Raw genomic sequence first — 17,529 nt, forward strand, 5'->3', positions numbered from 1 at the left:
TTTTCCGTTAGAGGGCTGGTACTACTTTGCCTATACATGTCATGGAAATGCACTGAAAACCACAGTCACTTAGCAGCTGGCATTGGGAGTGATGTGTGCGTTTCCATTAGCGCCACTACCTCACTCACTCACTACATGGGCTTCCAGTTCACCGAGATTGAGGCTAATGCATCATAAATCAGTTCACTGTTGGGTAAAAGCAGCTGCGCCAAACAGCGGATCCGACTTGGCGATTACATTCAGCTCTCACGGTCGATAACGAACAATATAAAATGGGCAATCAGACGCCACGTATGCTGTCCATAAATAATACAGCGGGTTCGCAAAGTTGATGACAGCAGGTCACCGAAAACGAAAAACAGTGCCCACTAACTATGTAGGAGAAGCAGATCAGTTATAAACTAGGTTATCAGGATGAGTCGAGAGCTTTTATCAAATAATTTAGTTGATTCATAGCTACGTCATCCCGCTATTGAAGCAGATGGGAAGCCCACATTTAGATACTGAATAGCATAGCCTTAAAGTATGTGCTTCCGCGGAAATTTTGTCAAGGGGAGTAAGATACTAAAATTTCCAGTTCTGATATACGTTATTGCATAAGTCTGCAGACGTTTCGTACCTTAAGAACTAAATTTAAGAAGAAGTGAACAAAACTTATTCTATCTCAGACTATTGATATGCTTTTTGTATTTTTAGGGTAAGTTACTTTGATACCTGAACAGTTACTGTACTTCAACAGTATACACAGATTACAGTTTTGAATGTTATTGATATGAATAAGGATATCACATTTTTTATTCAGTAGTCTGAAATTACATTCTCATGTGATTAAATTCACGGTATCCAATCAGTTACGAAATAAAGCTAGAAGATAATAAAAAAAATATTTTCATATTTCCATATCGTTAGTTTGAATCTGAACATTAAATACATGATATAGTAAAACAGGCCAGAACAATAAGAAACTCGACAAGATTAACAGAAGACACTTCTCGAAGCGGAGAAACAGAGAAGAATCTTTGAAAAAGACTTGTTCAACTTGAACGCAATTTACAACGCTTTGGCTAAAGAACTTGACATTTGATCATGTCACTGGATTTATTGAAGTATTTTCATGCCTTCCTCTTTTTTTTCGTAAGGGTCCTGGGGACAGATGACGGTAACGAATACTGCTGCCGTGTTTGAGCTGTGCTGGGGATCCGCGCGTCAGAGTGTCGGATCGGCCCTTTCTGCCAGCTCGATAAGGGCGTTACGAGGAAATGCCAGAGAAAAGATTGAGGGCGCTATTTCTGCAGTGTGCTGTAAAGGTTCGCTTCCTCCTGGTCACTGCAGGAGAGCACCAAAACCGCACTCGCACCAAAGAATCGGTGTAATTTCCAGTGTGAACAGCTTCACAATCAAACAAAAATCAACATACAAAGTGAATCACCTAAAACGTGCACCGCAAATATTGTGGCAATGGAAAGTGGTATTGTTTCGCAGTTTACACAGAATTGACTGATAGTCAGGAGCACGTATTGTTACCAAATAAACTGATTGTAATAATTCTTACAAGCGCATTTTTTGTGAAAACATACACTTTTTGAAATGGAACAATGCCTATTGACATTAACAAACTAAAAGCAAGGTAAGTTAGAACGGCAGTGGTGTTTGTTGCAGGATTCTAGTGCGAGTCGTTTACGAGATATCGTCCTTTGAAAAGTTCCCTTCTCGCTTTAAGCGAGCGGTCGCTACGATCACTTCGGCTACCTGAGCCCACTTCCAGGACCGACCCAAATCTCCATAATACGGACATCCTGCACTCGCACAATTGCTGTGATCCTCGTGCAGGAAAAGACTTTATTGCTATTGTGACGGCCTGCATTCATGTCTGAAACACATTGCATAGTACACGGAAAATCACAGATACTGCAAACAGTATTACAGGCCTAGACAGCCCGCAACAATAATAATAATTCCCCATACGGGAATCACAGCAATTGTGTGAGTGCAGGACTGGAGACTTAATGACATATGGGGACTTGGGTAGGTCCTGGAAGCGTGCTCGGATGGTCTAAATGGTTAAGCCAATCGCTCGGATAACGTAGGAAATCCTGGTTCGACTTATAGTCCGACACAAATTTTCATTTGCCACTAATAAATTGCGCAACTGCAGTCTAAAGTATTCACAGGTCCGAATACATTTCTTCCATTCTGATTTAAGTTTTTCTAAAATGCCGTTAGGTGAAGGGTCTGACAGTAAGTTATCGCATTTATGGCCCCTGCTCTAGATATGAAGTCCATGAATTCACAATTCCGAATGCATTTCTTCCATCCTGATTGAGGCTTTCCTAAAATTAATTCAAGCAAATTCCATGACGGTTCCTGCTGAGAGACCACGGCTGACTTCCTTTTCCATCCTTGCCAATTTAGGCCTGTAAGGATAAAAATGCTTGTATATATGAATTAAGGTTTCTTTTGTTCTTATAATGTTCAAGGTTCATTCTAAAAGAAAAGAACATTGTTTCTCCAGACATGTATGTTCAAAATAATAAAATAAATTATTGTACAGCAAACATTGATATCTCAGCTATATTATAAGTTGCCACCTTTCAAAAGTAATCATTTGTCGTAGCACTCCACAAACAATCCAGTGCCTTCTGCATACTAAGTTGGCTTCAAATTTTTGAATCAACCACCAACGTACTCTTTCCGTTCGTAGTCATTTACATAGTGTCTTTCGCTCAAAAAAATCCTACAATTTGAGAAAAAGAAGGTGAATGCTCAGATCCAAGTCTGAGCTATAAGGGAGATTTTCAAAACTTCCCACTCAAAGCTGCCAAAACAAAACAAGCAGCCCCCGTCGGAGATTCGAGTCCTCCCTCGGGCATGGGTGTGTGTGTTGTCCTTAGTGTAAGTTAGTTTAAGTTAGATTAAGTAGTGTGTAAGCTTAGGGACCGATGACCTGAGTACCACAAATTTCCAATTTTTCCCAAAACAAGCAAAGAACCGCGCCTTTGTTTTGAACGGCGCGGCATAGGCGGTGAAGGGTCTGACAGTAAGTCATTGCATTTAAGGTCCCTGCTCTAGACATTAAGTCGACCAATAGGACGTGGCACTTTATCGGTGCTCAATTTTTTTTGCATTCTGTGGTTTTTTTATACCGTTCCATTGACTGGCGCTTTGTTTCTCGACTCACGTGTGAAATTTAGGCGACGTCGCCAGTAACGATGTGGTTCAATCTTTCCCCTGCCGAGTGAAAAGTCAGTGCAGCTCCCATTCGTTGTTTTTCGTGTTATCTGTCGAAAATCGGGGAAACCATCTGCCACACGCTTTTCTGCAGTCTAAAACACCAGTAACAATTTGGCAAAGAACTAGTCGTCAAATTTCAGGAAAGTTAAAGCTCGGACTATCAACAGTACAACGACTATCCTGTTGAATTTTTTGCTCAATCCTTGATTTAAGTTCGTTAGTCACAACTGAAAGTCGACCTGATCGTTATTCATCGTGATTATTCACACGTCCGCCATTAAACATGACACACAATTTTCTAACTGAAGCATAATTCATCGCATTTTCATAAACTTCGGTTACATGTCGGTAAATTTCAATATGGGAGAATTTTTTTGCTTTCAGAAATCGTTACACTACAAACCTCACTCTCAGTGGAAAAGTTGATTTTGTCTCACATTTTAAAATAGTGCCGGCCGAGCGGTTCTAGGCGCTACAGTCTGGAACCGCGCGACCGCTACGGTCGCAGGTACGAATCCTGCCTCGGGCATGGACGTGTGTGATGTCCTTAGGTTAGTTAGGTTTAAGTAATTCTAAGTTCTAGGGGACTGATGACCTCAGATGTTAAGTCCCATAGTGCTCAGAGCCATTTGAACAATTTTTTTTAAAATAGCATAAATAAAAAGTAAATGGTTGTTCCCGTTCGCTGTTAGCGTCCTACAGGTGCGAGTGATTTGGAGGGTGTACGACACGGTGGTAGGGTTGGAGGGAGACAGAATCGTGCCGTTCGTCGAATCAATACATTCTTTCCGTTTAAAATGACCTTTGGAGTACCAAAGTTGATCCCAGGACGAATAAAACTACTACAAGTTTTCTCCATAATTGCACAAAACCACAGAAAACCTAGATCTGGATGGCTGGAAGGAGATTAGCAGCCCCCTACCGCAGACGAGGCTTCTCTCCAGTGTCTTAAGCACTACACCACCTCGCTCTATATAAGTTAAGAGCTAGCAAGTAAAGAAGCGAGAGGGAGATGCAGAGGTGAGGTCAACTAAAAACGACCGCCGCAAAAGACTAATGAATAATACATCAGCCGATAGCGAAGTAAAGAAACTGACGCGATTGATTTATTGAGGCCCCTATTAAATCGCCGAGCGAACGGAGTACCGCTGTGAGGCGATTGAGTCATCTCGCACTGTACCCCGCCTATTGTAACATTGGAAGGCTGAATTGCAGGAGCAGTGGTCATTACAACGGTCTCCAGTAGTTCCGAAAGAAGAACCGTACGACTTTTTCTAATGGCTTCTCATCTCTTTCAAATTCCCTGAGACAGCGTGTAATCTACCTATTAGTTTAGATTATTGTTTCGTAAATGAATCCAGAAATAAAAATGATAAACAGTGCTAGATTGCGTAATTAATAATAGAAATTTTATGTGTGCCAAATATTTCGTACTTTCAAATTTTCTAAAAAACACAATTTTAACTGTACATTCACAGCTAGTACAAATCGATTGTAACAAAGAAATTAATTTCTTTTCGTAAATTTTAGCTTGAAATATAACATATGGTGCATAAAATTACATGAAATTTTTCAGAAAAACAGCTGAGGTAATACTGACCTGTCCAAAATTCGAAAAATATTATTGGTATCGACTACTACTGTTGAGGAAAAGTAATGCTAGAGGAGGATGTCTCTTTACAAGCGGCATTCCAGTTGTGCCATTAACTACAAAATCACTGACTCAACTTTTTTGTAACAAGAATATATTTTTTATTTATTAAGAGACTTCCCTGGGCTGTGCAGAGGGCGTGGCTAGATAGGCCTCCGCCAAGGGCGCGTACAAAGAGGGAAAAAAAACTAATCGCAAAAAAACAAGAGTAGTTTTAAGAATTAAATGGAAGAGGTTCAAAAAATGGCTCTGAGCACTAAGGGACTTGACATCTGTGGTCATCAGTCCCCTAGAACCTAGAACTACTTAAACCTAACTAACCTAAGGACATCACACACATCCATGCCCGAGGCAGGATTCGAACCCGCGATCGTAGCGGTCGCGCGGTTCCAGACTGAAGCGCCTAGAACCGCTCGGCCACACCGGCCGGCAAACAAACGGAAGAGGTACACAAGTTTTTAAACCCTCCCTGTTCCTACCTTCTGTCTAATTGAAGAAGTGTTCCCTCGACCCGCGATTATAAACGCACGCTATTGTCACAGAGTTATTTCTGCAGTGTCATTTCGACCAAGTAGCGTCATGAAGAAAGAGAACAGCATATGGATTACCAGACCAATTGTGTGATTGGATTGAAGAGTTCCTAGATAACAGAACGCAGCATGTCATTCTCAATGGAGAGAAGTCTTCCGAAGTAAAAGTGATTTCAGGTGTGCCGCAGGGGAGTGTCGTAGGACCGTTGCTATTCACAATATACATAAATGACCTTGTGGATAACATCGGAAGTACACTGAGGCTTTTTGCGGATGATGCTGTAGTATATCGAGAGGTTGGAACAATGGAAAATTGTACTGAAATGCAGGAGGACCTGCAGGGAATTGACGCATGGTGCAGGGAATGGCAATTGAATCTCAATGTAGACAAGTGTAATGTGCTGCGAATGCATAGAAAGTAAGATCCCTTATCATTTAGCTACAATACAGCAGGTCAGCAACTGGAAGCAGTTAATTCCATAAGTTATCTGGGAGTAGGCATTAGGAGTGATTTAAAATGGAATGATCATATAAAGTTGATCGTCAGTAAATCAGATGCCAGACTGAGATTCATTGGAAGAATCCTAAGGAAATGCAGTCCGAAAACAAAGGAAGTAGGTTACAGTACACTTGTTCGCCCACTGCTTGAATACTTGTCACCAGTGTGCGATCCGTACCAGATAGGGTTGATAGAAGAGAGAGAGAAGATACAACGGAGAGCAGCGCGCTTCGTTACAGGATCATTTAGTAATCGCGAAAGCGTTACGGAGATGATAGATAAACTCCAGTGAAAGACTCTGCAGGAGAGACGTTCAGTAGCTCGGTACGGGCTTTTGTTGAAGTTTCGAGAACATACCTTCAGCGAGGAGTCAAGCAGTATATTGCTCCCTCCTACGTATATCTCGCGAAGAGACCGTGAGGATAAAATCAGAGAGATTAGAGCCCACACAGAGGCATACCGACAATCCTTCTTTCCACGAACAATACGAGGCTGGAATAGAAGGGAGAACCGATAGAGGTACTCAAGGTACCCTCCGCCACACACCGTCAGGTAGCTTGCGGAGTATGGATGTAGATGTAGATGTAGAACAGAGGTCTGTCGCCAACTTGGTTTGCTCTGGCAGCAGTGCGCTTGGTTTACACACCTGCCGCCTACACAGCTCGCTCATATTCAACAACGGAGTCCTTGCTGCTACTTCGCAATGGTACTTTATGCTCGCAAAGGCCGACGAACTACCGAAGCAAATAGTAATTATGCTTTTTGACCGAAGGCTTCAGATTTTTGCCGACTTCTGCCGACTGGGGATTGGAAAGAGACGTGAAGGTAGAGGAAACAAACAAAAATGTGAGACGATATGTAATTACTGCCCCGTCCAGCCAGTACTTTAACTGCTCACAAGTTTCGGTTGGTACGATCAGCTGTATAAAAGATTACGAATACGCGTTCTGTAGCTGACTAATAAGATCGCGGGACTTGTTACTCACTATGCTTATAGCGAAGAGGTTTAACCCTTTAACTAACAGTTTTATTTCAAGAACATTAATGTCTGGTCATTTTTAATTAATGTCTTCGTCAGAGGTAACAATATGAAAAGAATTTTTCCCGCCGTTTCGATATACAAGGGGGGGGGGGGGGAGGTATAGGGGTGGAGGTAGGACATACAGGATTAATCATAAGTACCTACGTGGTACTTATGTTTGCAACTCATACTACATGTGCTCAGTATGAGCTGCGTTTGTGGTACGTCAAGCGTCAATTCGTGGGTACAAGTCGTCTACGCGATGAGTATGGGAAGGCACTAAGAAGAGGGCTTTGCGAATCTGGTGACCGGGATGCGTATCTGCAGGTACGATCTAATTCGATGTGACAGTGCGGAGATGGCGGTTAACAATGACACTTAAGGACAGCACGACCTATAGGTCCAATCTGTGACTATAATAATTCTGCTAACCATTAGTAGGCCTATCTCTACCAGTGGGACATTGATGCATAGCAATATCATGCAGCAAATTGCAACTGTTCTTCAATTTCAACATTTTGTTGACAGGGAACCAGCAATTTTATTAAATTCCTTAAAGCGTGTTTATAACGATTCGGTCAACATTTGCTGTATTTAATTTGGACGGCTGGTTTCGAACTTTACAGGCTCATTTAAAAGCCTGGCCTACTCAGGCTGATACTCTGATCTCAATAATAAACATCAAAGTGGCAACACATGCTTTATAAATGTTTGCAGAATGAATTCCACAATCGACAAATGCCTCTTAATCGTACTCTGCCTTTTGGTAAGAGGCATGTGTGGATTGTGACATTCATTCCGCAAACATTTATAAAGCGTGTGTTGCCACTTTGATGGTTATTATTAAGATCAGGCACTATCAGCTCAGTAGACCAGGCTTGAAAACGAATGTGTAAGGTTCGAAACTAGTATAAATACTGCAACTGTTGACAGAATCGTTTTAAGAAACTCCAACTGGTTCTCTGATAACCTAATGGGACACATACGTTCCGTTGATAGTCAAAGGGTTAATCCTACAATACTGTGCGACTTGTCCCGGCAGAGGTTCGAGTCCTCCTTCGAGCATGGGTGTGTGTGTTTGTCTTTAGGATAATTTAGGTTAAGTAGTGTGTAAGCTTTGGGTCTGATGACCTTAGCAGTTAAGTCTGATAAGATTTCACACACATTTGAACAATCCTACAACAAGCATCTGCTCCGAACGGGAGTGATTCTCTGCGACAGACGCCATACTTATTTTGGCATTTGTAGCTGTTCTGTATTATAGGTTCAAATGGCTCTGAGCACTATGGGACTTAACATCTATGGTCATCAGTCCCCTAGAACTTAGAACTCCTTAAACCTAACTAACCTAAGGACATCACACAACATCCAGCCATCACGAGGCAGAGAAAATCCTGACCCCGCCGGGAATCGAACCCGGGAACCCGGGCGCGGGAAGCGAGAACGCTACCGCACGACCACGAGCTGCGCGCTTCTGTATTATAATTAGCGTATGCTGTTTCAAGGTAATTGCGCATTGAAGACCTGCACAATCACATCACCTTTGACATTAAATGTCAGCTAATGACGCATCAACGATCTAAGCCCTCAAGAGACACTATGAAATCCAAGACAAGACCAGAATCATGCAACTATGGCACAGCGTAATGGGTAATCTCGTGGATTACAGTGCTTACGGTAGTAGTAATATATTTTTTTCATCTTAAAATTGTTAACATATTCTGGAACCTTCTTATGAATGTAAAACAAGTATGTCCTACAGTATTCGATGTTACTTACACTTCTGTCTGATTAGAAAATGAAGAATGAAATAAATATTTGGCTGTCTGTTTCCGAATACGTGGAGACTTCCGAGTGTGTGGTTAGGCAGGAACGTAGGAGGACAGCTCAAATTGCTGCGAATGAAAAATCGCAATACCAAGAAGAAGTTGTGGGACATACACAAAAGATAGTAGAAGTTTTCCTACATCTGAAAGATGATGTCCTTGTAACAGAAACAAAGGAGTAAAACCTTAAAAGCCCTATCACATTCGTTTGAAGGTCACCTAAAGAAGAGAGCAGATCCGCAGGTAAACTTGCCACTGCCCTCTCGTCCAAAAATAAGAGTCTAGTAAAATGTGGTACACAGTAAGCCGCAAGCACCACGCACTGGATGGTCCTCTCGCCGGAGCAAGAAGCCATGCGTCAGAGGACTGTGGCTCTGCGGAGACGGGCGAGGTGGACCTCATCCCGTCTTCCTGGCTGGAAGGAAGACGCAGCTTATTATCGGTCACTTCAAGTCACTCGTCTTCCCGTCGCCGCATGACTCTGTACTTCAACAGCGAGATGACAGTGTGCAGGGGAATAACACACTGAAATAACTAAAGATCGCTACACGCCTTCTTGGCTGCAACATCCGCTCTTTCGTTCCCTGCAGTACCCACGTGCCCTGGTACCCAGCAGAAAACCTCCTTCCCTAGTCCCTGCAGTTGGAGGAGAACGTCCTGGATATTCTACATTACTTTATCTGCTAGGCACAAGCACTGGAGAGATGGAAGGGCACCCAGAGAAAGACAAGGAATTCCGCACTCGAAGTACACCTCATCTGCTCCAGCACCCGCAAGATCGCATATAATTCCGCGTCACAGAGACGGAAGTAGTAAAGTCCCAAGGCAGTTGGACCTTGAGTACACAATCAAGGAAAACAACAGGGCAACGAACGAAGTCCCCCTGTTTCGACCCATCGATAAAGAAAGCACTGGAGTTGTGATGCTCATTTAAAATGTCATAAAATAATGTATTAAAAACATATGTGCCAGATCTAAAATTATTCTGAGTCTCCGCAATAATCAGGAGGCAGATGGTTAAAACACTGGATTTAAGATTGTACTCGCCCCACTGCAAATGACCCGAGAACATGCCTCACGCTGATCCCAAGTGGCCTTGTTGCTCGTGAACGACTGGAGAGAAGGCGTTCCAGAGATGGACGAACAACAGTATGGTATGTAGGTGAATGCGGAGCTGCGGGGAAGTTATATTCCTGATGCATCATGAGGAGTTGCCGTCGGAATGTAAGTAGCAGTTCACTAGCTTCTGCACAGAGACAGGGTATGGGGCTGGTCCTATAAGCAGCCATCGCCAGCCTGATCACCTCATGGTGAGCAGCGCCAATGATCTTCAAATAAGAAGGCCTCGCCGATCCATACACCGTGCACCCGTATGCAGCCGCGAACGAACGAAAGCCCTATAAAACTGGAGGAGATGCGCCCTGTCAGTTCCCCAAGACCTATGGCTAAAGTACTCTATGATGTTCAGTGCCTTCAGAGTCTTCGCTTTCTAGTCTCTCAGGTGTGGCAGTCACGACAATATGGAGGCAAAAACGAAGCCCAGAAACGTCACCGAGTCTCTGAAATGTTGAGTGGTATCTCTCATATGCAAATCAGGCAAATTAAAGATACGACAAGAGCGATTAAAATGAACACACAAACACTTATCTGCAGAAAACTGAAAAACCATCTTTGCCGCCCACTCCTCTAACCTTTCCGCAACTGACGGCTCAGAGTTGCAACATAGGACGAGGAACAGAAAACTGCAAAATCGTCCACAAATAAGGAGCACTGTACAGGGTTCCTTACTGTAGACGTGATGCTGTTTATGGCTATGGTAATGAGGGTAACACTTAAAACAATGCCCTGAGGAACACCCATTTTCTGCTCAAAACGATCTGACAGCGCGTCAAAAACCTGGGTCCCGAGGCAGATGGGGAAGTGGTTCTGGCGCGCAGTCCGGAACCGTGCGACTGCTACGGTCGCAGGTTCGAATCCTGCCTCGGGCATGGATGTGTGTGATGTCCTTAGGTTAGTTAGGTTTAAGTAGTTCTAAGTTCTAGGGGACTGATGACCTCAGCTGTTAAGTCCCGCCCGCATCTCGTGGTCGTGCGGTAGCGTTCTCGCTTCCCACGCCCGGGTTCCCGGGTTCGATTCCCGGCGGGGTCAGGGATTTTCTCTGCCTCGTGATGGCTGGGTGTTGTGTGATGTCCTTAGGTTAGTTAGGTTTAAGTAGTTCTAAGTTCTAGGGGACTGATGACCATAGATGTTAAGTCCCATAGTGCTCAGAGCCATTTGAACCATTTTTTGTTAAGTCCCATAGTGCTCAGAGTCATTTGAACCATCGAATCCGATCAGTCTGAAGCATTTACAGTCTACGTTTAATCTCGCTTTAACTTCTCAGTGATGAGTGGGCAGGAACGACGCGTGGTTCAGTTTCCAGATTAAATTGTAGGCCCCTGTTCCCTCGGTCGGTTAACAGGGGTAGTTTAGAGACGCACAAGACTTGGGCTAGGCTGTTGAGCCACAAACAGTTAATTATTGCAGCAGCAAGTCTTCAGTGATGACAGATGATTACTGACTTTCCACTTAACAGAAGTTAGTAGAGCCATCTTTAAGCTCTACATCCAATTTTCTTCTCGTTCCATCGCTCATAGTTTTATTCTGCGTAAGTTTTATTAATATTCGGATAAATTAATGGCTCTGAGCACTATGGGACTCAACTGCTGAGGTCATAAGTCCCCTAGAACTTAGAACTACTTAAACCTAACTAACCTAAGGACAACACACACATCCATGCCCGAGGCAGGATTCGAACCTGCGACCGCAGCGGTCGCGCGGTTCCAGACTGTAGCGCCAGAACCGCTCAATCGGATAAATTAGACCGCTCTCATGTTCTTGCAGACGGATATCAGGTCACAGCGCGTATTTCACACTGGCTATATTTGATTTTACGATTAATCGTACAGTGGTGAAAGTTTACGCGTATTATTGTACTAGATGAGTTCCCGGCGTTGCCCTGGTATACATTTACACTGAGGAAATGAAAGACATGGGATTGCGATATGCACATATACAGATGGCGGTGGTATCGCTACACAAGATATACAAGGGCAAGTGCATCGGCAGAGCTATCATTTGTACTCATGTGATTCGCATGAGAAGGTTCCCGACGCGATTAGCTCACACGACGGGAATTAACAATTTTAAACGCGGAACGGCAGTTGGAGCTAGATGCATCGGTCAGGCCTTTTCGGAAATCGATAGGGAATTCAGTATTCCGAGATCCACGGTGTCAGGAGTGTGTCGAGAACACCAAATTTAAGGCATTACCTCTCAACACCGACGAGGCAGTGGGCGATGGGCTTCACTTAACGACCGAGAGCAGCGGCGTTTGCGTAGAGTTGTCAATCTACGAGACAAGCAACACTGCCTTAATCAGTACACATGGAAAGAAGACATCGATTTTGATCCGATGACGCCGTATGCTACCTGGAGGATAGTACAGGGTGTCCAGAAAAGGACTCCCTGATTTCAAAATTAAATATCTCGAAAACAAAGATCGATAGAGGAAGGCAGTAAACGGTATGTTTATTGTGAAAGCTGTAAGAAGTTTATACAGCAGTTTGAAATAATAGTTACAAAAGCTGCTAACAATGGCGCTGTAATCGCCATACGTAATGCCTAGTATAAATAGTGATCCGAAGCCCAGAGTGATCAGTTCCACTATTGAAACGTGAAAGGAGGTTAGCGTACCGAAGGAAGAGATTAAAACCATGTACTCCATTGAACAACGCGTTTTTCTGGTGCTAGAGTACCACAGGTTAGAAGAGAGTCCTACGGCAACAAGGCGAAGTTTTAAAGCACGATTTAATGTTCCAAAAGGACCCGATGTGAAAACCATTCGTACGCTCTTCGCAAAATTTCAACGGACAGGCAGCGTAACTGATGATCTAGTGAGGCATGTTGGCCGCAAGCAAACCGCAGTTATGCCTGAAAATATCGCCACAGTTTCTGGCGATTCAGCGAAATCCAATGTCATCCGTCCGTAGAATTGCATCTGAGGCTGGTTTGAAGCGTTCCAGCACGCAGAAAATACTGAGAAAGAGCCTACACATGTCTCCATTCAAAATTCAAACGCACCAGGTCATACTCGTACGAGCTGTGCAACAAAGGGTTGCCTTTGCTAATCAGATGCTCACAATGATTGATAGTGAAGGATTTGATGTTGGCTACATCTGGTTTACAGATGAAGCACACTTCCACCTGAATGGATACGTGAATAAGCAGAACTGCCGATTTTGGGGTTCCGAAAAGCCATATTCGCCTAAAGTTACTGTGTGGGCTGCAGTATGCAGCGGAGGCGTTATTGGCCCTTTTTTCATTCGAGAAACGGTCACTGGTGCACGTTACGTTGCAATTTTGGAACAATTTGTCGCCACACAGCAAGCATTAGAGGATCGACCAGGCACTGAATGGTTTATGCAAAATGGAGCCCGACCACATCGGACCGAACAAGTGTTTCGCTTTCCTGAGGAATACTTCTGGAATCGAGTCATTGCTTTGGAATATCCCAAATTTACTGGTGCAGGCATGGATTGGCCTCCATATTCCCCGGATTTGACTCCCTGTGACTTTTTTTGTGGGGCACAGTGAAAGACATGATCTACCCGAAGCATCCCGCCACGCTGGACGAGCTTGAATCGGCGATCTCTGTGGCATGTGAATCCATTTCGGTTGAGACACTACGATATGTGATGGCGAATTTCATTCTTCGTTTACGCCACCTCTGTAGTGCCAATGGTGAACATTCTGAAAACATTGTGATGTGATTGTTTGTAAAGATTGTTTTCATACGATTATTTCACTTATGTATGCTGATATGAGCTGTACAGCGTACAGCGCCATCTGTTAGCAGCTTCTGTAACTATTATTTCAAACTGCTGTATAAACTTCTTACAGATTTCACAATAAATATACCGTTTACTGCATTCCTCTATCGATCTTTGTTTTCGAGATATTTAATTTTGAAATCAGGGAGCCCTTTTCTGGACACCCTGTAGATACTGATAATGGTTTCAACGTCGTCCACCAACAGAGAGCACAGTGGCATAGCTACGAGAGCTCCATCTGTGTCTACCCTTCAATACGGAATGCTCACAGCCAGAAGGCTCAGTGTGGTGCAGACATTTGAAGCAAGCAGGCATCCATGCCACGGAGACGCATTCGTACTCTCTACGGCTCCTGAGTGAGTTTGAAAGGGATCAAATTGTGGCCTTCCGAGTGGCGAAGTGGTCCTTTCGGAGAATTGCCACATAAGTTGAACGTGCTGCGTGAGTTGTGCAACGATGCTGGTGTCAGCGGTCACGTGAACATCTTAAACCTGTAGGCGAGATAGCACAGACGCCCGCCAGGATTGCAGTATTGCGACGACAGCAGTGGCGGATCGTACAGAAAGAGGACTTGTGAGCCCAGACGTGTCAACACGAACTCTTGCGAACAGGTTATTAGCACAGAAAGTACGGGTCCGCATGTTAAATTAAATGTAGATGGCACCTCTACAGACTGTGTAACAATTGCTAAATTTCTATGAATGAATATTGATTCTCAGTTGAAGTGGTGGTGAACACACAAAGGTACTTGCAAACGGAATGTCATCAGCATGTTATGCCCTTAGAATCCTATCATCAGTGTGTGTGTCTTTTCGTTACATATTATTCATATGTACACTCAATTCTTAGCTATGGCATTCTTTTTTCGGGAACAAATGCACAAAATATGAACACAATTTTCAAACTCCAGAAAAGAGCCATAAAAATAATAACCAAAAATACTAGTCGAGCTCATTGTAAAGATCTGTTCAAAACACTGGGGATTTTAACTGCTCCATGTGAATACATTTACCAGTCAATTGCCCACATCATAAATAACATTGGTAATTACTGCACAAACATCTTTGTCCATGACCATGCAACAAGAGATAGGCTCAACTTACATTTACCAAAAAAAAAAAATAAACATAAAACTCAAAACAGCATTTTCTACCAAGGAATAAAACTACAATAAATTAGCAAGATAGATTAAAGAAACTGCAAAAATACACTTATTTAAAAAGGCAGCTAAAAAGTATCTGTTGTGCAATACATTTTATACACTGAAGGATTACTTAGATAAAACAGAGTAGGGGTTTGATAAAAAATGTTATACAAATAATTAATAATAATAATGATGATGATTATAAAACATCCAACATTCCCACATAACACCTTCACTTTATATCTTTTTTTTTTCCTTCTTCTTTCCTTTCTAGAAATACCTACCCCCAAGCTATGCATAGCACAGTACTAACAGCTCTTCCTCTTTCTCAGCCCAACTACTCACTCATTATGGAGGGATGCTGACTCAGTTTCTCCGGATAGCACACGGGAAGTTGCGGTACAGGAAATGGCCCAGAGATCACCTGTGTTTGTGTGTGTGTGTGTGTGTGTGTGTGTGTGTGTGTGTAGTGAGTGAAGTATTATGAAACAATGTGTGTATAGTGCGTGCAGTGACTGATAGTGAGATATGAGTGAACAAAGTGGCATTACATTATTTAATGAGTTATTTGTAAGAAAAGTATTGTATACCGGGAGTAAATCTGATGATTGTCTCTAACTAGAATTCTGTAAATATAAGTGTATACGAATTAGCCTATTTTAAATTGTTCTAAACTTGTAAATACTTTGCATGTCCTACATCCTTGTAAAAAGAGATCTACAGATGAATAAAGCCACAACTGCTACTACTGCCTATAGCCTGTCTTCCAGTCGCGGCACGGCATCGATGTGCACGGCTCGATCGGTGCCGTCAGAGAACCACTCGGACGATGGAATGGCGCATCGTGGTCTTAAGCGATAATAGAAGATCCTGTCTGCGCCCAAGCGACGGTCGTTTGCCAGTACGACCTAGACATGGTGAGCGTTGTCTCGTACAGACTAGAAATCTACTCTGTAGGAATCAGCGTGGTTTTCGAGAAAGACGGTCGTGTGAAACCCAGCTCGCGCTATTCGTCCACGAGACTCAGAGGGCCATAGACACGGGTTCTCAGGTAGATGCCGTGTTTCTTGACTTCCGCAAGGCGTTCGATACAGTTCCCCACAGTCGTTTAATGAACAAAGTAAGAGCATACGGACTATCAGACCAATTGTGTGATCGGATTGAAGAGTTCCTAGATAGCAGAACGCAGCATGCCATTCTCAATAGAGAGAAGTCTTCCGAAGGAAGAGTGATTTCAGGTGTGCCGCAGGGGAGTGTCGTAGGACCGTTGCTATTCACAATATACATAAATGACCTTGTGGATGATATCGGAAGTTCACTGAGGTTTTTGCGGATGATGCTGTGGTATATCGAGAGATTGGAACAATGGAAAATTATACTGAAATGCAGGAGGATCTGCAACGAATTGACGCATGGTGCAGGGAATGGCAATTGAATCTCGATGTAGACAAGTACAATGTGATGCGAATACATAGAAAGAAAGATCCCTTATCAATTAGGTACAATATAGCAGGTCAGCAACTGGAAGCAATTAATTCCATAAATTATCTGGAAGTAGGCATTAGGAGTGATTTAAAATGGAATGGTCGTATAAAGTTGATCCCTGGTAAAGCAGATGCCAGACTGAAATTCTTTGGAAGAATCCTAAGGAAATGCAATCCGAAAGCAAAGGAAGTAGGTTACAGTACGCTTGTTCGCCCACTGCTTGAATACTGCTCAGCAGTGTGGGATCCGTACCAGATAGGGTTGATAGAAGAGATAGAGAAGATCCAACGGAGAGCAGCGCGCTTCGTTACAGGATCATTTAGTAATCGCGAAAGCGTTACGGAGATGATAGATAAACTCCATTGGAAGACTCTGCAAGAGAGGCGCGCAGTATCTCGGTACGGGCTTTTGTTGAAGTTTCGAGAACATACCTTCAGCGAGGAGTCAAGCAGTATATTGCTCCCTCCTACGTATATCTCGTGAAGAGACCGTGAGGATAAAATCAGAGAGATTAGAGCCCACACAGAGGCATACCGACAATCCTTCTTTCCACGAACAATACGAGACTGGAACAGAAGGGAGAACCGATAGTGGTACTCAAGGTAACCTCCGCCGCACACCGTTAGGTGGCTTGCGGAGTATGGATGTAGATGTAGATGCAGATGTAGAGTGCTTCGCCTTAGACACACTGGCCCCATCCCTCATCTTATGGTCTTGGGTGCGATAAGCTAGAACTCTCGTTCACGATTGGAGTTTCTGGAGGGGACGCTGACCAGCGCTCAGTATTTGCAGAATGTTGTGAGATCCGTTGTAACAGAAAAGTGGTGTGTTGTTCCAACAGGATAATCCTCGCCCACACTGCCCATGAAAGTCAATGTGCTTTGAAAGACATGCAGGAACTTACCTGGCCAGCACGATCTCCGGACTCGTATCCAATCGAGCATGTGTGGGATATGATGGGATAGGAAGTGACTCGTGCAACTCATCAGCCGATACCTTTTACAGAACTACAACAGATCGAGCAGGCGTGGACAAAGGTATCCCAGAATAGCATTTTCCATCTGCACGACCGACTGGATGCTAGGGTCAGCGACTACATTGCCGCCCGTGGAGTGTACACCAAGTACTAATACGGGTGTTTCAGTGCGAGTCGACACCTGGTACTTCAGCACCGCTCGTGCTACTGATCTGTAAATGTAATCATTTCATGTACTCCACATGCACTGTTGCAACTATAAATCTTGAGTGAACTGGAAACCTCTAAAAGGGTT

At 43.5% G+C, this 17,529-nt stretch overlaps 1 protein-coding gene across 1 annotated transcript in view; it reads left to right on the plus strand.

Annotated features, from left to right (window-relative positions):
* LOC124596700 overlaps positions 1–17,529 on the plus strand; it is a 93,507-nt gene that overhangs the window by 50,920 nt on the left and 25,058 nt on the right. The window lies entirely within an intron of this gene.

The sequence above is a fragment of the Schistocerca americana genome, chromosome 1 (assembly GCF_021461395.2).
Source record: "Schistocerca americana isolate TAMUIC-IGC-003095 chromosome 1, iqSchAmer2.1, whole genome shotgun sequence".
Classification (NCBI taxonomy): Eukaryota; Metazoa; Arthropoda; class Insecta; order Orthoptera; family Acrididae; genus Schistocerca; species Schistocerca americana.